Consider the following 22,648-nt stretch of genomic DNA (forward strand, 5'->3'; position numbering starts at 1 on the left):
ACTAGTCATAATTATAATTTGACTAGTCAGATTGGAGATATCTGCAAATATATTATGACTGACTAGTCATATTCCTTCATTGACTTCCATTGAAAAATATTTGCAGATATCTCTAAATAAGTTTTGACTAGTCACAATTGTAATTAGAGATATCTCAATATAGTATAATAGTCTATATAGTCAAAATTCAGTTGGAGATATCTCTAATTGCAATTGTGACTAATCAAAACTCATTTAGAGATATCTGCAAATATTTTTCAATGGAAGTCAATGGAGGAATATGACTAGTCATAACATATTTGCAGATATCTCCTATCTGATTTCGTACTAGTACAATTGTAATTGCAGATATCTCTAATTGTCATTCTGTGTAGTGGAATTATAATTATGACTAGTCAAAATATAATTAGAGATATCTCTAAAGATATTTATGGAGTCAAAACAAAGATTTAAATGCTAAAAAGGCTTGCCATAGAGAGCGCTTCTCACTAAACAGAGCAGCAGCGATGACGTAAGCGTGCCGAGGCCCGATATGGTGTGAGCGCGGGCCGTCGGGGGAGATGGGAGGGGGGACAAGCGTGCTTTGGCCCGGTTCGAGGCAACTGTACCTAGTGTGAGTACGGCCTTAGACGTACCATATAACTCCCATAAGTGCATACTACTCAACACAACTGCAAAAGCATCGTTTTAACCTTTATAAACGAACGTTAACGTTACTCTGTCAGCAGTCTATTGTCTAAATTACCGCGCTAACAGAGCTAACGTTGCGTAAACAGAGCACCCGGTTGCAGACGTCAATAATGCAGCGTAATAGAATATCCCAATCAAACTCCGCTTCAACTCCGCTACAAGTTTATAAACTGCCTTTGGAACCCAATTAAGGTACAAAAATCTATTTAACAAAAATAGTGATGCAGTGAAGTATTTTTTTCACTCAGCCGAGCCTTCTGTCTGTTACTGTGGAAAAGCTTGTGCCAGACACCTTTTATCTCCGCCCCGCCCTCTGACTACTGACTGAGCGTCTCTCTCTCTCTCTCTCTCTCTCTCTCACTCACTCACTCACGCGGGCATATGGTGTTTTTCTTGCTCCCGAATACAAATAATTTTTCAAGTATTTGTTCGAATCAAGTATTCGTAAAAACACGCTATTCGTGCCTTTCCGAATACCGTATTCGGGTTCGGCTCCACCCGAATATATATATATATATATATGTGAAGTTCAGTAAAAAAAAACTTGTTCAAAATTAACGTAACAAAGCCTCATAAGTTTAAAAAATCTGTAAGAGGAGAAACTTATATAAGAAGAGAAACATTTTTTTCCATCGTAGACTGAACAAATGTCAATTCCACCACAACTCAATATACAGCTTTTATTTCAAAATAAAATAAATTATGGCAGTCAAACATTGTTTAAGATCATTTTTGTATCTAGTTTAACCAATTTTTCCACAGTTTATATAATAATTATACATTTGTCAATGAAATAAATAAGTTGTATGCTGAATTGTACACCTGTCACACTCTAAAATGTAATTTTAATTTGGTTAAGAGCTTATTAGATTTTTTTTTTTTAATTGTATATTAAATAGAGCATGAACTTATACATCGCGATTACACTTTCAATGTGTGATGAGAACTTTTTAAATATAAAAAATTGTGTGTGGTGATGGAAATGACATTTCAACAGGTTTATTGTGAAAAAATGAAAAATAGCTTCACCGATTAGCTTTGAATTTGATACTAGCCTTTCATGTATACAAAACACTCTTATTTACCTTAATTTTGTTTGGTTTTTAAAAGGTACAACATGTTTGCAAATGACGTAGAATACATGTATTTTCTTATAAAGCAATATTTACCGTGATTTTTATTCAACTGTTGTTGATTAAAAATTTTAATTCCCTCCATCTTGAGCATGTTCAGATGGCACTTATAGAAACCTCCTAAATAATCTTTCACACAGACTTTTTAAAGCGACAATACAGTGTTGAGGTGAAAATGACACTGATACTGTGCGACAGCTATATTTTGTATAAAAAATAATATTATTAATAATCTAACATTAATAACTATAAAATATTTAAATGATTTCACTAGTGCTTAATTAAGATACATTAATAGATGCCAGATAATTAATGTTTTAAAATGCTATTTTCATCGTTTAAGTTTAAAACTGTGGGTGTGCGACAAGGTGAAAACAGTGATTTTGACACCTAAAAGAAGGTTGCATAGTATTTTTTTAAGTAGGTTTTAATGTTAGTTTGACATAGAAAGATGAATTTGAACAAAATGATATATATTTTGGGATATATGATCAAAAGACATAAAGAGCCCGTAGTTGAAGAATTACCCATTTATATATATACACTGTAAAAACGCCAACTTTCAAAAAGTCCTCTGAACAAAGATTAATAAGTTAACTGAATTTAAATATTTTCATTTGAAATGCTGACAAATAATAGTTTGTTTGTTCAACAAATATGGTGCTTCAATGTGGAAAACCTAAAATATTTTGTTGAAATAATACAAAACTCTTAGTTTTGCGTTGATGCGTGCCCTTCTTGTTGGCGCATGCGCCTTATAAGCTTCTGGCGCATGCGCAATTTACTTCCATAGCTCACTGCAGGGGGTACCTGTCTCGTGCGCGCGACAAAACAAACCATCTTTCTTTCTGCGGAGCTACGTGTCAATCGTTTTCATAATCGATTGGTATTCAAAAAGGTATTCAAAAGTTTATCATAATACAATTAGTCCCGCTCCAAGCAGGGATCGAACCAGCGATTACTGATTGGGAGGCGAGTGCTCTAGGAGGACACTATATGAACGATGCTTCAGGTTTGAATTCACCAGATGCTCTCTGTCAAACACAATACTACGATATGCGGTGGTTTTCTTTAAAGATAGTCATTAAAAAAATACGCTAATACACTTTAGTATTGTTCAAAACCTTTTTACTAAAAAATACTATTGTAGTTTAGTTTAATTACTGGTGTTTGAGACTGGTGCAGTGCTTTGAAACAAATGTATGTAATAGACGCCAATTCTCTAGCTATACACTTTACTATGAGGGTGTTTAAACCTTCGAATCAAAATTCGAAGCAGTCACGTGGGTAAAGGCGAAAATGAAGCTTCGGACGTCACTGATCACGTGATGATGGCAAAACGAATCAAGCTCCGGTACACTGCTTCACTGCGAGATGTATCGTTTTTTTGATACATGCTTCGAAGCCTCGGCGCACAACGTCACATCACTAAATCATAGGTATGTATGTCTTTTTTGTTGTCATCTAACGTTATATTATTTGATATGTTGGCTTTGATGTGCGCGTGTATCCTAATACGGAACTATTTGTTATAATTTAGCCGTGAGTTACTTGTTTCGTGCACTTGGTTTTGGCTATTTACATCAATAAAAGTTTAGAGTGAATGTATTTGAAACAAATAGCGATTTCAATCGAGTCATTTGCTTTAATAACTCACGATTAATACAATGAGTATCATATAACATACCAGATCAGGTATCCAAGTCAAATTTCCTTGCTAAAACGAATATAACATTATGTCCTGTTTATCTAGATTGCTGTCAGCATTGCGAACATCATAACCTTTTTTCCCTTCGAACCAGAGCCAGTGGAACAAACGGTGATGTGTTTAACTGTGTAATTTGTGTGAAAATCGTGTGATTTTCATGTAATTCATTGCTTGATTTGCTTGTATATTAGTTAGCTCGACTAAATGTCTATCATATTCAGACCAACTTGCTTTAACAGTCAGCTAGCTTTTATTTACATAAAAAATATAAAGGGCTAAATATATATTTTTCTTTCTTTTTGCTCAAAAGGACTGAAATATTGACAAGGACATAATTCAATGCAAGATTTCCTTGAGGAGGTGAGACTTGCTATCATCAGTGAAATTTGACGGTCATTCACCAGCAGATGCAAGAAACCTTTTCTCTTTGCCCAAAAGAAGTTGTTGAGATTTAGCCAGGAAGAAATTAGAGAGAGATAACCTGGACTTTAAGGAAGAGGTAAGTCACTATATTGCAATTGCTTTGGTTTCATTCAAGGTAGTAATGATAATGCTAAAAATAGCAAACAACATTATTATTATAGGTAATTCAAAATACATCTGTATTCAGCATTTGAACATTTAAATATTTACATTTACAAATATATATATATATATATATATATATATATATATATATATATATATATATATATATATATATATATATATATATATATATATATATATTATGTGTAAATATTAATATGTATGTTTTTTTTGTATATTGTAGATCTGCAAAGAGTTTTCTCAGATCTGTAATGTAGATCTCCTGAGACAGTTAATCGAGTGACTTGATAAATATACAGCACCTCTCCTGAAACTCTACAGAAAAAGAAGGGATTCAATGGGTCCAGAGATGGATACAACTTTAAACAAGATGGATGAGCAGGTACTCATTAAGATTTTTTTTTTCTTATACACCCGTCTGATGTTTTTAACATGTGCAACATATTTTGTCCTGTCAAACACAAAAGCATGAATTTCATGCTCAGGTAATACAGTCTAATAACACGTAATTGCAACAATTTAATTGTCCAGCCCTTTTGCATTAATTTTAATTGTGTCAAGTTGTGTTTTGATTGTGAGATGGAAGTAAGATAAATAACAGATGTTTCACTTGTTTTGAGTGACCATTTCAAATGAATACATTCAAAGAGGAAAATAGAAAATAATAGCTGTAGTTTTTAACTCAAAGTAATTGTCACATGAAACTAAACATTTTTCTAAATTTGCCAACACAACCATTATCAAATTCCATTGTATGGAAACCACAAAATTCTTTTTTAAAAATAAAGCCATGTGTTTTTTCAACAGCATGAATAAAATACTATGCTCATTTAAATGTACTAAGTACATTTTTACTTACAAAACAATAAGATTGTAAAACACCCTTTGTAATTGACTTTCCTTTAGGTCACTGATATTGTCACCGATCGAGAAAGAGCAGCTCTTGAGGGATTGCCAATTTTTCTTCGTAAAAATTCTGCTTGCTTTCTCAAGATATGTCTGGTAAGTTACCCATTTTCATACCCTATTCTACATTTATTAGTCTGCTTGGTAACACTTATAATAGCTGCACGCTATAAATAATTTATTTAGTATTAGCGAATAGTTAATTTATTTTCTGTTAGGCATAACTCTACATGAAGTGCTCAATGATTGTATTTTTTTTAACTTTAATGATTCATTTGTATTACTAATTTAAGTATTGCATTATTTACAAACCAGTTATTTAAGAATACGTGGTGTTTTTAAGATCATTCAGAATGCTTAAGTACACGATTAATAAACTATTCAATTTAACATTTAAATATCCTAATATTAAGGTATGTAATAATAGTTACTTTGTATGTTAGTATATGCTTTATGAGCTTAACTTCATCCAGTTGTGACCTAATCTAAAGTGAGGACTATTTATGCTTTATAAATTCCTTATGAATGACAATTAAAGGCTCAGTTATATTCTAAACAGGACAATAAACAACTTTCACAATTGAAACTGTATCAAATAAAAGTAAATCTTTGCAATTTTATGTAAAATAAAAGTTAAAAAAATTGCTAAATATTAAAAAGTTGTCAATATATTGTTCAATTATTATATATTATAGACTATTCAAAGTGTTACTGTTTGTATGTACGAAAGTATTACATGTTTTTATTTTCTTTGCATAATAGTAATAACATTAATAAGTAGTAATTAATATTACACATCAATTAATTTTCCCATTACTTAATCTCCTATAAGGACACGGACCCTGAAGACCACAGCACCAGAGATTAAAGGATTGGAATCTTCACTGTGGTGGAAGATGATAATGGCACTTCTGCATCCCTGCAATATGTGATGAACCTCGCTAAAATCTTGGAGGAGGCCATAGTACTTCAGGATATCACACATCTGCCTGCAGCCTTCGCTTACTTGTTCAGCCTCTTGTATAGACTGAATATGGAACACCCAAAAGAACTCAAATATACTTTTTAAGTAATTCAGCATGTTTTATGGAGGTTGGTGGCACATGATCTGCAAGAGTTCAGTTCATTCATTCATTCATTTTCTTTTCGGCTTAGTCCATTTATTAATCTGGGGTCGCCACAGCGCAATGAACTTGTTTTACATAGCGGATGCCCTTCCGGCTGCAACCCATCTCTGGAAAACATCCATACACACTCATTCACACATACACTATGGACAATTTTAGCCTACCCAATTCACCTGTGCCACACGTCTTTGGACTGTGGGGGAAACCGGAGAACCCAAAGGAAACCCACGTGAACGCAGGGAGAACATTCAAACTCCACACAGTAACGGCAACTGACCCAGCTGAGACTCGAACCAGCGACCTTGGTGGGAGGCGAAAGCACTTCCTACTGTGCCACTGTTTGAATGTTTTGAGGTCTGTTTTTGGACTTGATGTACTTTGTTGACAAAAGTGCAGTACACTTTAAAGACTGTTTGAATGGAGTGGCTTTTAGGGTTTACTCTGATTAGATGATTGTATATTCACCTGGTTTGAGTGTTTGGACACACTAATAGCTTGGTTTTAGTAAGGTTGCCAGTTATTTTATGTTGAGGCAGTGTACAATCTTTTCAAATCTGGAAACATTCAGTACTAGTTGTGTACAAACTAGCCCAATGCTGAAAACGGCTAATGTCAAATGCTGATTTTGTATGCAAATGTTTTGGATTGTGATTTGAACACAGTTAAAAATAAAAAAAGTGAATTGACTATTCTTGTGTATTTAATTTGAATCCTAAAAATTTATAGTAAATGCATAATGAATCAGTTTGTTTTATTTTGTTCAGTAAACTAAAAAAATCTTGTTGGGTAAACATGATCATTTTTGTTCAGCAAACAAAAGATCTTGTTGAGTAAACATGATCATTTTTGTTCAGTAAACAAAAGATCTTGTTGAATAAACGTGAAAATTTTTGTTCAGCAAACAAAAGATCTTGTTGAGTAAACATGATCATTTTTGTTCAGTAAACAAAAGATATTGTTGAATAAACGTGAAAATTTTTGTTCAGCAAACAAAAGATCTTGTTGAGTAAACATGATCATTTTTGTTCAGTAAACAAAAGATCTTGTTGAATAAATGTGAAAATTTTTGTTCAGCAAACAAAAGATCTTGTTGAGTAAACATGATCATTTTTGTTCAGTAAAAAAAAGATATTGTTGAATAAACGTGAAAATTTTTGTTCAGCAAACAAAAGATCTTGTTGAGTAAACATGATCATTTTTGTTCAGTAAACAAAAGATCTTGTTGAATAAACGTGAAAATTTTTGTTCAGCAAACAAAAGATCTTGTTGAGTAAACATGATAATATTTGTTCAGCAAACAAAAATATGTTGTTGGTTAAACAAGGAATTCAACAAAATATTTTAAGTCGACTTAGTTAACTCAAAAAGCTGTGTGTGATAGGTTGCCTTATTATTTTAAGTTTATTCAACCTTTTTTTTTTTACAGTGTATATATATATATATATATATATATATATATATATATATATATATATATATATATATATATATAAATATATATATATATATATATATATATATATATATATATATATATATATATATTTATATATATATATATATATATACTGGTGTACACAAGAAATATATACTGGTGTACACAAGAAAAAGCTGTTAGAGCTGTTACTTAGGTAGAGTTGATATGTTACTGACTGATGCTATGAGGTGCTTCTGTCCCTGTTATCTTATTTATTTTAATATTTTGGGATTGCTATTATTAATAATTATTATTACGAAAAGGAACTTATAATTTTTATACAGGCTCAGGGAAACTGGTTTGTATCTTTTACAGTTAACAAAAACTACATAAATGTAATTTCTCATTTTATGAGATTGGGTTTCTCATATTATGAGATTATATGCACAAACATGAATCAATCAAAACAGGAAAACAAATGAGATTTAAGCAGGTTACTTGTTGATGAAAAATGTTATACATACAAAAAAGACAACAAGAAATTCATGTTAACTGTTTTAAATAAAAATAATAATTTAAGTTGAGAATCATTAAACCTGAAGATTTTGTGCTTGTAACGTCAGTCACATGATAAAATAAACATGGCAGATTATGGTTTCGTTCATATTTAAGATTTGGCTGTTGAGTACCTACCCTTTTAGTCCTCATTAAGTAAGTACTTATTGAAATCGTGTACCTACTTATTGGGTTTAAAACGCAGCCTTTTTGTTTTAAACTCTGTGTCAATGCAATCTATAACGGTTGCCTGATTGAATAGATAGACACAACTCAGCTTCTTTTAACGAATATGGCGGATGACCATTCATCCACCCACCAGAGGGACCCCTCGCCTGAATATTGACTGGATGCTATCCCAGTAGTTTGTCCGGGTAGCCACCATTCATAAGCACTGTTTATACATCAGATCATTGCAAAGTATTGCCAATTTCTCTGCCTTACTAAGCATTTTTTTCTTCATTGCTGTTGTTTGCCTTATTGAACGGATTATTTGTGTTCTGAACTTCACCTGGTTATAACTATAATTCTGTCTGTGTGTATATAAGCACTGTTTGTTTTATAAACCTCCAGCTAGGGTTGTAACAATATACCGGTATGACGGTTTACCACGATTTGAACGTGCACGATTATCATACCATGAACAATTGCATATCAACGGTTTTAACCCTTAAAGACCGAGACAGCCGCCCGCGGCTAAAAATAAGTATTGCTCTTAAATGTTTAATAACTTTTGAATCAGTGCGGTTACGTCATCAACATTTGACAAAGAAACGCTCGTCACTGTGTCTCCGGACAAATCAGACATGATACATTGATGCATTGTCCCTCCTCCATGCCCAGATTGGTTCAAACTCGCTATATCACAACCAATAAGCATAGGTTTCGCTTTTGTTTGTGGACCAAGCTTTTTGAACAACACGGAATGAGAGAAAGGCATACATTTATGCGCGGCTAAATAAAACGCAAAAAAAAAAAGTTTTGCATGAAATAATTCTCATACTAAGTACTTTTGCATGCACAGCAGCACAGAAACATGACAAAACAGTGACACAGCAAAGACGAACTGCTGCTCTTGCTGTTTTCAAAAGACGCAAATGAAGATGCAGCTGTTTGTCTGCATTGCAGACAACCATATCCAAATCCATATCCATAGACAACCATATCCATGCTGGCACATAAAACCTAAGGATGTTCCATATTAAATCTAGTTTCGTTATGTAACTATTTATAGTATAGTAAATATTTATATCTATTTTTTACTGAGGATTTGCACCATGTTTATTTGGACTTTATTTGGACTTTGACACATTATTTACTATTTTCTTATTTTTATTTGTTCATTGTAAGTGGTGTTGTTTATAGTAACTAAAAATATATTATTTGGAAAAAGTCAAATTTGCTTCACTGTTCTATTATTTTGTAACATTTGTAACATACCGTATACCGCGAAACCGTCAAACCGTGGTATTGTTTTAGACGATTATCACACCGTGAAAAATTCATACTGTTACAACCCTACCTCCAGCATTTGGATTAATCCGGCATCCATGTCTTCACCAACGGTCACTCACATTCTGGTTCACTTAATGGTTAAAAAATAAAAATTTCCAATTATAATATAAAAAATAAATAAAAGGACCAAGCCAAAAAAATTACAAATAAATGAATGAATATTATAAAAAAGACCTTTAAAGGAAAGGTTTTACAGTAGGTGAGAGTTCAAAGTGACTATTACCGCCGCGTCATATACCGCCGCCGTTTGAAATAGGAGCCGCTTTGTTTTTAGTGTATGACCGCAGTTTGTGAATGAGCCGCCAGGGGGCGCAAAGGGACGGGATGCGAACCGACAGAAATAGCCCACACAGCAGCCTTAAATATGCTATTGTGCTTGTAAATGAGATTAAACAATAAGTCAAAGCATTATAATTCCTTTATTAATCATTTAAAATTTGTTAACACGATTTATTGTTATTCTAAACTTTTTAAGTGCAAAGAGGATTCTTTTTGAAAAATAGAATTGAAGAAGTTAAAGACAACTAATATGAAAGCACAAACATTCAGTGCAAATATTCTAAGTATGCCTAAATTAAAAAATTAAAGCAGTCTTTTAGCCTAAATGTAAAGAGATTTTCAGTGTTTGCTATTTTGGTAGGACTAACACAAGACCTTTTCATTTATGTTTTAATTTACCTTTTTATTTACATTTTCGTTGTTAATTATATTTTACTATTTAATTTTATGTCACAATTATTGTACATAATAATAAACAAATAATGAAAAATAATAAAAATAGGCCTTGTGGTGAAACACTAAGAAACGGTCAGGCGCATGGTCTAAAGAGCTTAAGTTGAATACTGCTTCATAAAATAATTTTGCCGCAGGACATATCTCGCAGGTTTATTTTTAATAGTTTTCAGTTATTTTTTTGTTTCAAAACAACAATGTTCTCTTTAAAGTTCTCTTTAAAGTATAACTGTTGTTTTGTTTTTTTACTTAATGGCCCAGTATGTTTTGTATTTTAATTTCAATTTCAGTCACCTTGCATATGCATTTGAAATATAATGCGCGCATAACCGCGGAAAGAAAAAAAAAACTGTCAAAGGTTAGAGCTAATTCATCAAAAGGTCGCATTCTGCTTTCACTCTCCCCAAAAAATGCTCTGTTTGAACGATTTAATTATTATCATCGTACACACTATATAAATATTTAAACCTTCTCTGGTGTTTATTGTTTTTAGAAAATATCTAAAATCTTTAAAAAAAAAATATCTTGTAAAATGAAAGTTTAATTTGACTTTAACGGTTTCATTTATGTAGGCTACATAGACCTACCTAAACTGTTATAGCTTGCTTTTGCTTGTTTTATATTGGTTTATTTATTTAATGCGGTTTTATCCGATAATGTAATTCTTTAAATTATATTTTAATATGGCTTAGGCAATTTTTTCAAGATTTGACACTTGTTTTGAGTCTACAAAAGGGGACAGGTAATTTGTAAAGATTTATGTCTTTCTGTTGTCTTTAATATGGTGTATAGATTATTATGCGTTATTGAAACATCAAGGGGACGCAACAGTCACTTATAAATTAAAATTGTATTATGCAACAGCCTTTAAAACGGAAACATAAGGGCGATTATAAGCAAAAAGACCTCAGCCTATAAGGTTAGATGTTTTCTTTCCTTTATTTATTTATTTATTTATTTATTTATTTATGTATGTATGTGTTTGACGCATGTAACTCGTGTGCGATCGGTGTAATGACGGCAAGCCATCTTTCCCAGACTCGGGGCAAAAAACAAAAGTGTTATAAAAATAAAGTTGCCGCAGGACATAAACGAAGTCCTGCAAGTTTAGTTTTAATAATTTAGTTCCAGTTCTGTTCAGTTTTTTTCCTCAAATCGTCTGTTCTTCTTTAAAGTAAAATTTTAGTTTTTTGTTGTTGTTTTTTTTACTTGTAATGGCTCAGTATCTCAATATATATATATATATATATATATATATATATATATATATATATATATATATATATATATATTAATAAACTTCACAGCCACAAATATACATAACACAACTTGCGGGTGCAACCAACAAGGGTTGTGCATTTTAGTTTAACTTTTTGAGCGTTATAAGCAGTTCGGTGTTAGTTTTTATATCAAGCCGAAACTAAACAGCGCATTCTCTCCGCCTCCTCGTTCATAACCAGCTGGACACACGCTGCTGAAGCAAGCAGGAGAGATAGCCTACTCCGTCATTCATAATCTTAGCTGATGTATCTGAGTCGAAAGAATATATTAAAGAGGAATGTTCTTTTAACAGTCTCGATACGTTTAATCTTTTTATTTTTTTTATTACTTTTTTCCTGTCATTTCTCTTCATCAAATTATTTTTAAGCTGCTTGAAACAGAAACTATGTTAAAACAGAAAGCAGAGCCCGTCAATTGAGAGCGATGCATGTCATGTGTTGCATAATTGCCTTTTTTCCTGTGCGTGCGTGATCAATTTCTGATCCTTTTTTGCTCGGGCTCTCACACACAACCTTTATGTCTGCTGTGTCTTTAATATGGTGTGTAGATTATTATGCGTTATTGAAACATCAAGGGGGACGCAGCAAAGTAACTTATAAATTAAAATTGTATTTTTTTATGCAACAGCCTTACATTTAAAACGGAAACATAAGGGCGATTATAAGCAAAAAGACCTCAAGGCTAGATGTTTTCTTTCCCTTTTTTATTTATTTGTTTATGTGTTTGGCGCATGTGTGCGATAGGAAAACTAGTGTAATTACGGCAAGCCATCTTTCCCAGACTCGGGGCAAATTCCGCCTTTCCTTTCACTCCGTCCCGAAGCCCCAGCTGGCCCTCCTGCCATCCACTGCGTAAAACATATGCTGGATAAGTTGACGGTTCATTCCGCTGTGGCGATCACAGACTAATAAAGGGACTAAACCGAAAAGAAAATGAATGAAGAATGAATGAATAAATTAATAATAATAAAATAAAAATAAGGTAATAATCTTTAAACACAAATGCCGCGTAAGCGGCCTTTTTATTTTTAGAGATGGTACATTTGAATTGCCTCTTCCCACTTCCCCCACCTCAAAATTGAAAGTTGCTAAGAGAACTATAGCTCATTTACACCTTGATGTCTATAGCCTCAATAGCAAAGAGCACAGCCCATTTACACCTCAACACAGAGCAAGTTTAGCAGAAGAATGTCAAATCAGAATCACGCAGATGAAGCACACCAGCTACTACTTTCATGAAACTATTAAATGTGTATTGTCATAAATTTGCTTATTTGCAGCAGCTTTTTTCGCGCAACAGAATTGCGGCGTTGGGAAGCCGTCAATGAATAAAAACAGGGTCAATAGTGAAATCGGCTTTTCATTGTATCCCTATTACCTATATCAATGCATTGAAGTCCTTTTATGGTGTCATCACGATAGAATAGCCTAAGGCCCCGTTTACACTAGTGCGTTTTAGTTTTAAAACGGCGTTTTAGAATGAAAACGATCCGCGTCCACACTCGCGTTTTACCCAGTGTTTCTGAACTGCTCTCCGTCCACACCAAAACGCTGAAAACGCACATCACGTGACCACACACACACACTTTGGCAATCGCTGGAGCCCATCTACCCAGATGAGAGCTCTGCTAGTCGGACTTCTCATCAAGCATCTCCCGCTGGATCTAATCTCGCTATATTTATTAAACGTGATATTTCATTCATCTTGTTGTCTTTATCTAACGACATATTCCCTGACTTTGGTCATTGGAATCTATTACTTGTTCTCAGGTAACGTGTTTTGGCTGAGCGCAAAGATAAGTTAATGATTAATGTAAGCACGTACATTCATCGCTTGCCTTTATTTCCTATAATGTATAAACTTATTGTATGTTATACTTTTATAATGGCCATTATCGATTATTAAAACTGATATTCAGCAAAAGAGAGGGTATGTTTCGTATTTTCACTGAAATTGAAAGGAGACAGTTGTTATCGGCTCCGTTTTGTTATAAATGTCCACACAGTGAAGATGACGCTCATAATGCAGCACGGCGCCTCAACATTTCTGCTGTCTGTTTAGTTGTTAATATTAAAATAAAAATAGGCAGTTCCTTATATCATGTTTACATTTTATTGTTGAGAAAGTGAAACAACGTAGCCAGGGTGATGTGAATGAAGTTATAAAGTACACTGTTCCCTGTGAAGATTGACGCGTGTCCTCGGTATGTTTTCCATATCAAACTGAGAAGAAGAGCTTTGATCAAACTTGCGAAGTCTGAACTTACTGAAGAGCGGTGTTGACGCAGTATTGTCGCGCGCCTACTGAAGGGCGGGACCGACCGCGTCGCGGGGGCACTTTTGATCATTTTGGAAGGGCACTTTCTATCCAAAGGGCATGTGCACTGCACAGGTTGAGCCCTATGTGTGCACGTGCCTGTCTCGGAGTATTTAGTGCACTATTTAGTTAGGATATGCAGCTCCGTCTGCTGAGGGCACAGCCGCTTCCCCACCGGCAGCCATGTCCGCTGCCCTCTTCTAACATGTTAGAAAATACTGCAAATCAAGCTGTTGGTATCTCCCCGTGGTTGAAATTGTTCGTTATTCGAAAAAAAAAAGAATAAATATCCTTGCGCAAGCTTTCTAGATTTATTTTAGGCCTATATTCAGCTGTTTTAATCTAGCAATTCTGATAACTTTTAGAGATAATGTCTGTTTTTATCAACTTGTCTGTCATTTATTTCTCATTTGCTACTTATTTTATTAATTTGTTGATGTTAATATACTACATACAGTCTTGTATATGCATATCTAAAATCCTTTGGCATTCAAATTTGCTTTGAACTTGAAAGAGAGAAAGAATCTGATTTTACCCGTCAGAGCACATTGCATATGCCTTTTTTAAATAACATTTATTTAACAAATATTTTAGCACATCGAAAGTAATTAAATTACCTGTCTTTTGATTAAAACCTTTATGCAAAAAGATCAGAAAAAAAAGGCAATATATGCGCCATGACATCGCTCTCATGCCACGATTTGAGGATAAATTCGCTTTTAGGCGCTGCTTTGAATAAAATAAAACTATTAAAAAGCACATTAAAGACACTCATAAAATAAAACATTAATAAAGGAGTATCTTATGAAAAAACACCAATTGACGGGCTCTGCTTTCGGTTTTAAAAGAATCAAGCAGCTTTAAAAATATAATTTGCTGAAGAGAAATGACAGGGAAAAAAGATTAAACATATCGGCACTGTAAAAAGAACATTCCTCTTTGATATATTCTTTCGACTCCGACACATCAGCTAAGACTATGAACGTCGGAGTGTCTCTCCTGCTTCAGTAGCGTGTCCCGCTGGTTATAAACGAGGAGGCGGAGAGAATGCGCTGCTTAGTTTCGGCTCGATATATTTAATTAAAAACTAACACCGAGCTGCTTATAACGCGCAAAAAAGTTAAACTAAAATGCACAACTCTTGTTGGTTGCACCTGCGGGATGCACAATGAACCTAACGCGCCATTATTTTAATTCTATATTCGTGAAGAATGAGCCAACCGCATATGCTAAGTCAGTCCTGTTGGTCGGGACTCTCTGCTTTATAACTTATTAGTTTATTACAATAATCACACTTAGCTTTGCCATCGTTCTTCACCACATATAGCCACTCAACACATCTTGCGGTCCATCTTTAATGTTTAGATTATTGAAGGTGCTATTGATGTTTTGAGAAAAAAAATTGATAGTACTGAAACTAAATTATTAAAAAATAAACTTGCGGGACTTCGTTTATGTCCTGCGGCAACATTATTTTTATTACACTTTAAGTGATCTGCTTGAGGTAGGTCACGTTTATCAATGGTAAGTTTTAGCCTAAGTTTACATCAATAACTTGAGTTTGTTCACACTCTGCCTGACTCTGTATTAACATAAATGCTGTATTTTAATATAGCTAATTTTGATTAGCTTTAACTGACAGCCTTTTCTTCTTTTTCCGCGGTTATGCGCATTATATTTCACACGCATATGCAAGGTGACTGAATATGAAATTAAAATACAAAACTTACTGAGCCATTAAGTAAAAAAACAAAACAACAGTTATACTTTAAAGCAGAACATTGACGTTTTGAAACAAAAAAAACGGAACTGAAACTAAATTATTAAAAATAAACCTGCCAGACTTAATTTATGTCCTATTTTCATTTTTTATTTATTTTCATTATTCGTTTATTATTATGTACTATAATTGAAACATAAAATGAGATAGTAAAATATAATCAACAACGAAAATGTAAATAAAAATGAAAAATGAAAATATCTTGTCTTAGTCCTATCAAAATAGCAAACTACATCTCTCTATATTTAGACTAAAAGACTGCTTTATTTATTTATTTATTTATTTATTTATTTATTTATTTAAGACTACTTATTTGTACTAAATGTTTATGCTTTCACTTTAGTTGTCTTTCATTTCTTCAATTCTATTTTCCAAAACGAATCCTCTTGGCACTTAAAAAGTTTACAATAAACAGGTAAACAAATTTTAAATGTAAGTTGAGGTGATCGCAAGTTCACAACTGTGAGGTGATGTGCTCTACCGGCAGGATAATATATATTATTTTGCTGTTTTTCATATGCGTACGTTTAAGATTTGAGATAATAACATTGCCATGATAGTCAAAGAAATCAAAACATTATTTTCACCCCAACGCAATTTAATCGGGCACTGAAGGCTAATAACTTAATTCTTATATTTGCTTTTTGACTTCTCACCATGTATCTTTTCTACAGCATAGTATAGTGTAAGAGCATGTCTATTACCAGAAAAACTAAATTAAAATTATATTTTAATTGAACACATCACATCACATACAGTAAGCTACGCCTACAGAACAGTCTGTTTAGCATTGTGAAAAGGCAAAGCTGAATATCTGTGGTTAAAGTGCCACCCAGCGGTCAAATGCTGCTGGCACATCAAGTACCGCTGTCGCCGCGGTATGAATGGCGGCACAAGGAACACATTGAAGTAGTAACATCTGTATATGGTTTTTGTTTCAAAATAACTAGATACCCTAGTAGGGTAGCACAAGTGTAGTCTTCCATTAGTAAGATGTGTGTGTGTGTGAGAGAGAGAGAGAGAGAGAGAGAGAGAGAGAGGACAGATTATTAGACCACAGATGGTGTGTCAGTTCTTGCAGTTACATTACAGTTCTAGCAACAAATACATGTGACTGCTGAAAAAATGTCATTCAACAGCAAGCTAACACCAAAAATTATCCTACCAGTTATTATTAATTATGTCAGAATGTTAATGCACCCAGTATATACCCCAACCTTGTATGAATAAAAAAAAAAAAACAAGAATCCTTCCTCAGCATCCCAAGTGGTGATTTTCTTTTAACAGATGTCACACTTTGCATAGATAAAGCAGTTTCGTGACTGGCTAAAAGAAAAAGTAAAATATGGTTACTCTCATCTGATGAATATCTTTTCATCAATTAAAACACTCTTTTACAGGACCCAATTTATAAATCACCCCGCGAACCAACACAAACATGTTTAATCAACTAAAAATACACATATGGGGGCTATTAACGGGACTATAGTATGATTTTTTTAATCATTTCTCTTACCCTACCCCAAAACAAAAACAAAAGAACACAAATGTGATCTTCGTCACTGGTGACGTTTACAAGCGGCAAAACAGCAAGATTTGGCAAGTGTTCGACTTCAGATGTCTTTTTTGAGCCCTCCTCTTACTGCAGCCACCTGCTCTCATCTACATTGCAGGCAAGGCGAGGCAGATCTCAAACAAGCCTATCAAACAAGCCTATTTGCATATATTTCACATGCATATGCAAGAAAGGTGACTGAAATAAAAGCACACAAAAGATACTGGGCCATTAATAGTTTAAAATGTTTAGCACATAATTACAATTTAAAGAAGAACATTGACGTAAAAAAAAATAACTGAACTAAATTGAAACTAAAAATATACTTGCTGGAGTTAATTTACATTTAGTGGCAAAAGTTTTTATTTTAATTTTAGTATTGTGCTTGAGACAGGCCAATTTATTTTATGCTTTTGATGAAGTTGTTGAAGTTTATAGCCTTTTAGATAATGCACTTGACTGTTTCTCTGTGTTTTGCTGATACTGTCTTTAAAGAGCCCCTGTTATGCATTAAAAAAGGTCATGTTTGGGTTTTGGGGGTGTCCAACAACAATCTAATATACATGCAAGGTCAAAAAACACTTTCATGGTCAGGCCCATACAAGGAAGACATTAGAGGTAAAATTTTTAAAGCATTTATTCAGGCGAAACAACAACAAATAATGGTGAAGCAGGTGAGTGGGGAAACAAAATTCAATATGGTAAGTCCAGTTCTTCAATAACACCAACAAACACACTATAGACACTTCCCTTAAGCAGGTTGTTTTGCATCCACAGAACAGCACAGGAGATAACAGAAGAGTCATCGAGGAAGACCATCGGCCGTTGATTCCAGCTGGTGAGTGACTGGATGAGGTGGGACTATATGGTGTGCTGGTGATTGGGTGCAGGTGCAGGCTTTTAGGAATCTGTGGTGATTAGTGATTGGCTGAGGTGGTTGGGACAGCGGGAATAAGGTCCGCGATATGAAATTAGGTCTTTTGGGAGTCCATAATTACGAAAGAAATTGTGGAAGAGTGCTTCGGTCATTTTTGTGGCCGTGGGAAGAATATTGAGAGGTATCAATTTACAGGCTTTGGAGAATCGGTCTTGTAAGAGGCTAAATTATCATATGCATTTGTATATATGGCAAAACATGTCTTTTTGACTCAAGAAGATCCATACTTCTCCAGAGGCAGAAACTGATAAAGATCAGGGCCTGGTGTGTGGAATTTGGGGGTTTTATGATGTGGTCACACGTTGATTGGTCAGTTTAAATGTCTTAGCATTTGGGCTTTAAACACATGGTCAAGAAAGATACAAAATAGGTGTAAAACTCTGCTCTGCCTCTTTTTCTGCACTATCTTTTCCTGGCCTGTCTTTTCCTGCTCTGACTCTACTCCAATCAGGCTAACTTCTGGGCCTGCTCTCTTTGTCTCTCTCTCTCTCCCCCTGTGTACCTCTGGTAACTTTAATTTTACATTTAAGCTGGGTACAATTTATATCGGAGGAGGTCGAGTTTCACAGCTTCACAGAGTTCTTCTAAGGTAGCAGGTACTAAAATATGCTAATTTAACCATGGCTTCATTCAACAAACGGTAGTCTATGCACAGTTTCAATCCTCCATCTTTTTTGGCTACAAAGAAGAAACTGGACGCAGTTGGAGAAGTGGAAGGTCTGATGAACCCCTAATGAACAGCTTCGGTGATTTAATTTTCCATGGCCTCCTGCTCAGGACGGGAGAGGGGATAAATCCTTCTGCGCTGTAATTTGGCATTAGGCTGCAGGTCGTTACTACAATCCCAGGACAGATGTTGAAGGTGTTGTGTGGCTTGTTCTTTGCTGAATACATCAAGAAAGGGATGGTAGATGGCCGGAATGGAGACTGTGGAATATATGTGAGGACTTTCAACCATAGTGGCTTCTTACGGTCGTTGGGTAGATGAACATGACGGGACTACGAGCATTCTAAAGTGCATTTGCCCATTAGAGGGCTTGTTCTGTAAGCAGTGAAATCACAAAGCCAGATTGGATCTAGGGGTGGAGTATGAACAGCAGGGGGAGTAATGTAGCCATGTGCTTTACAGACGACACCCCAGCCGAGAATCTCTCCTGTGCTCCAGTTAATACTGGGTTGGTGCTGTGTGAGCCAGGGTCTGCCAAGATGACGTCAACATTAGCTTGAGATAGGACGAGTAGCAAGAATTTTTCTTGATGGTTGAAGGGGGTTTGGATGGTGACCTTCTTTTCGCCGGAATATTTTGCCATCACCTAATGGTGAGTTCTGGATGGTTGTCATCTGGTATTTGATTTCATTACTCACGGAGGGTATGCAATGTTTGGAGATAAAGTGTGATGAAATAAAGTTGCCAGCCGCTTAACAATCCACCAATACCTATGCGGGGAAAGTATAAGAATTCACAATTAATTGAGCTTGTATGAGAAATATGAGATACAGTAAGGGTAAGTGTAACTTTAGTCTGCAAGAGACAGGGCAGGCAAACATGGCAGACTGAAATGAGATGGGAAGCTTCTGCACAGTAAGGACGAATGACAAATCCACCGTTGTCGTTCGGATGCATTGAGCCAATGACAGTCGGTAATCATAGGTTCTTCTGAATCCAGTGGTGGTGAAGGCATTCTGGTGGGAGGAATTTGATCAAAAGACGGTGAAGAGGAACAGGCAGAAAGGTGTTGAGAGATACTAGTAGCTTTTTTGATGAAAGTCTCTAGATTAGCATTATCATTGAAGATGACCATATGTTCATGTATCTGGGTTTTGAGATTCATTAGTTCAATATAAACAGAAAGAGGGGTGAGTGGAACAGAGAATACTTCCTCGAAATGGCTTTCAATCATTGGGTAGATGGACATCTCGGGACTAGGAGCATACCAAATTGCATTAGCTGATTGCTCGTTCTGTAAGTGAAATCGCAAACGCAATTTTAGAGATAGCGTTGGGAAACTGATGTACATTAGCCTCTATATGAGGGAACATTGAAGAAGAAAACCCTCACAGACTCCTGGCTCGCGGGAGTAGCTTATTGGTCGAGCAAGGGGTGTGCTCGTGATAACAGCAGGGTTGGTGCAAGTGTTTACGGAAGTAGGAGGGTTTGCCTAATAGAATGCACCAAGTTAGCGAGCGGATCCAGAAGGGCTCCGGTCAAAGCTGCGTTAGTCTCCATCTGCCGCAATGTTTTCTGTTACAGGGCCTGAATTCATTCACGTGTTGTTTATGGTGATTGGCTGAGGTGGTGGAGACTGCAGGAACAAGTCGAGGGTGTAACAATAATGTGCATTTATTATTTTTTTTACCTAAATATCCCAGTGACCCCTATGTAAATGTTCAGCATTTCATTTGTTCTCAAATCCCTCCTTAACGCAATGCTAATCTGCACTGATTGGTCCAATGACCCAGTCTGTTGTGATTGGTCGACTGCGTTCAGCGCGAGAAAGAGAAATGCCCATCATGACCTATCAACAATTTTGAAGTAGTCAGAGTGCAGAGTATATGTGTTAGCATATGTAGAAGTCCATCTATTAGCCCAATGACGAAACTAACAGCATGTTCAAGGTTGTTGGTGTAGTAGGTGATTGTCTTCAGAAGCATTTTTTTGTTGTGCTGGTTAAAAGTCTTTTCACAGTCTAATAGTAATGATTACAGTTAATGATCTAAATGTATTTTTATGTATTTTTATATTTTGGGTAAGGCATAAAACAAAAAAAATGTTCATCCAATTAAATAGAGTCGGACCGACATCTCTCATAATTCTGATAAGTAGCCCAATCTGTCTGTCAGCAAATGCAGATTTAAACTACTGCGCAGCCGTTTGTACGCAGCTTAGCCAACCGCCGCGTGTTCACGAGAGAGAGCAGGCGCACGATCGGTAAAAACATGCTGAATCAAAACTTTTTAAAAACCTGAATCAATATTGGAGTTACCTTTGCACGCTGGAGAAAGGATGACATCATGTCTGAAGGATTTCTCTTAGACAGGTAATTGTCAAGGTCTGGGTGAGAGAGAAGATGGTTCAGACACAGATGCAGGTCTAAACAAAGTTTATTTAAGCCCAAACACTAAGGGGGCAAAAAGAGAAAAATTTGCCAACAAAAAAAATCTTCTTAAATGGAAACTAAAAATTCCTCCGTAATGGAGCTGGCAAAGAAGCCCAAAGTTCACAAAAAAAAAAAAACTCAAAAAACTGAGACTTAAAGAAATAAAGTCTTCAAAAACGATTAAATAAAACTTACTCCGGAGAGGCTAGAAGAACAGTCTTCAAGAGGGTGCAATACCCTGACACCCGACAGGGGGGCGATGGATCCGGCCGCAGCTGACTGGAACAGAATGGCTACGAGGAAGACTGAGGCTTGGAAGCCGGCGAGAGAGAGATGAGGACTTGCTGGATAGAGACGGGAAGTCAGATGAGCAGCAATACAAAAACAGACGGGAACTGGCTTGAAGGCAGATGTGGAAAAACAACTTCAGGAAAAATCAACAGGATGACATCAGACACGACAAAACTCACAGGATTAACAAGGAACAGGACTAGACCAGGAGATCGCCAGACATGCCGGAAGGGGAAAAACTACGATCTGACACAGAACTATGAAATTAGTTTGAAATTAGAGTGAAATTATTTTGATAGAATAATGGAAAGTAATAGAGCAGATGGGTGGGGAAGCGAGAGGCAAACAAAGCAAGGTATGAGTGATCAAAACAATACGAGTGAAAGGGAAAGACTAACAAAAAGATCGAACCGGTGATCAGACCGAGACTGTGACAGGTAATGTTCTGTTTTAAAACTGTTTTAGATTCACGCAAAGCTGATGTAATGTTAGATGTTGTTGTTACAAATGGGTTATATCTTCACAGAAGTGTTGTTCAGCTATTAAAATATTTTAATGAAAGATTGATAAGACTTTTTTCTCTTTCATAAGGGACCTTTTAAAGCATTGATGATGTAGATTTTATTTAGTTTAACAAAACACAAGTAAATGCCGCTATTCTGCCTAGTCCAGGGGTCACCAATCTCGGTCTTGGAGGGCCAGTGTCCCTGCAGGGTTTAGCTCCAACTTGCCTCAACACACCTGCCTGGATGTTTCAAGTATACCTAGCAAGACCTTGATTAGCTTGTTCAGGTGTGTTTGATTAGGGTTGGAGCTAAAATGTGCAAGACACCGGCCCTCCAGGAACAAGTTTGGTGACCACTGGCCTAGTCTCTCCCTATATTGTTTACCATGCAACTCTAAATATTTGCTCTGAAATAGCATGTCATTTTGGCTTGCACGCCGCCAGACAAGCACTAGTCGCTTTTAACACATCAGAGAGGGTTCTTTTGCGGTGCTTGTGTTTCAGAAGGCGTGGCTCTAGACGGCAGGGGAGGGACTGTGATTTAGAGATTTAT

General features: G+C 35.4%; 2 long non-coding RNA genes across 2 annotated transcripts; one reads left to right on the forward strand and one right to left on the reverse strand.

The window, feature by feature from the left end:
• Positions 1-3,199: 3,199 nt before the first annotated feature.
• On the forward strand, positions 3,200-6,800 carry LOC147841340 (uncharacterized). The gene is made up of 5 exons (XR_015503624.1): positions 3,200-3,262; positions 3,842-4,030; positions 4,304-4,462; positions 4,987-5,082; positions 5,819-6,800. It is a non-coding gene; the product is annotated as an uncharacterized LOC147841340 (long non-coding RNA).
• Positions 6,801-17,884: 11,084 nt separating this feature from the next.
• Positions 17,885-21,643, reverse strand: LOC141376783 (uncharacterized). The gene is made up of 3 exons (XR_015504008.1): positions 21,495-21,643; positions 21,186-21,253; positions 17,885-19,638 (listed from the first exon to the last, which is right to left on the reverse strand). It is a non-coding gene; the product is annotated as an uncharacterized LOC141376783 (long non-coding RNA).
• Between the last annotated feature and the right edge of the window lie 1,005 nt (positions 21,644-22,648).

This window comes from Danio rerio, chromosome 12 (genome assembly GCF_052040795.2).
Source record: "Danio rerio strain M-AB ecotype USA chromosome 12, GRCz13ab, whole genome shotgun sequence".
In the NCBI taxonomy this organism is placed as follows: Eukaryota; Metazoa; Chordata; class Actinopteri; order Cypriniformes; family Danionidae; genus Danio; species Danio rerio.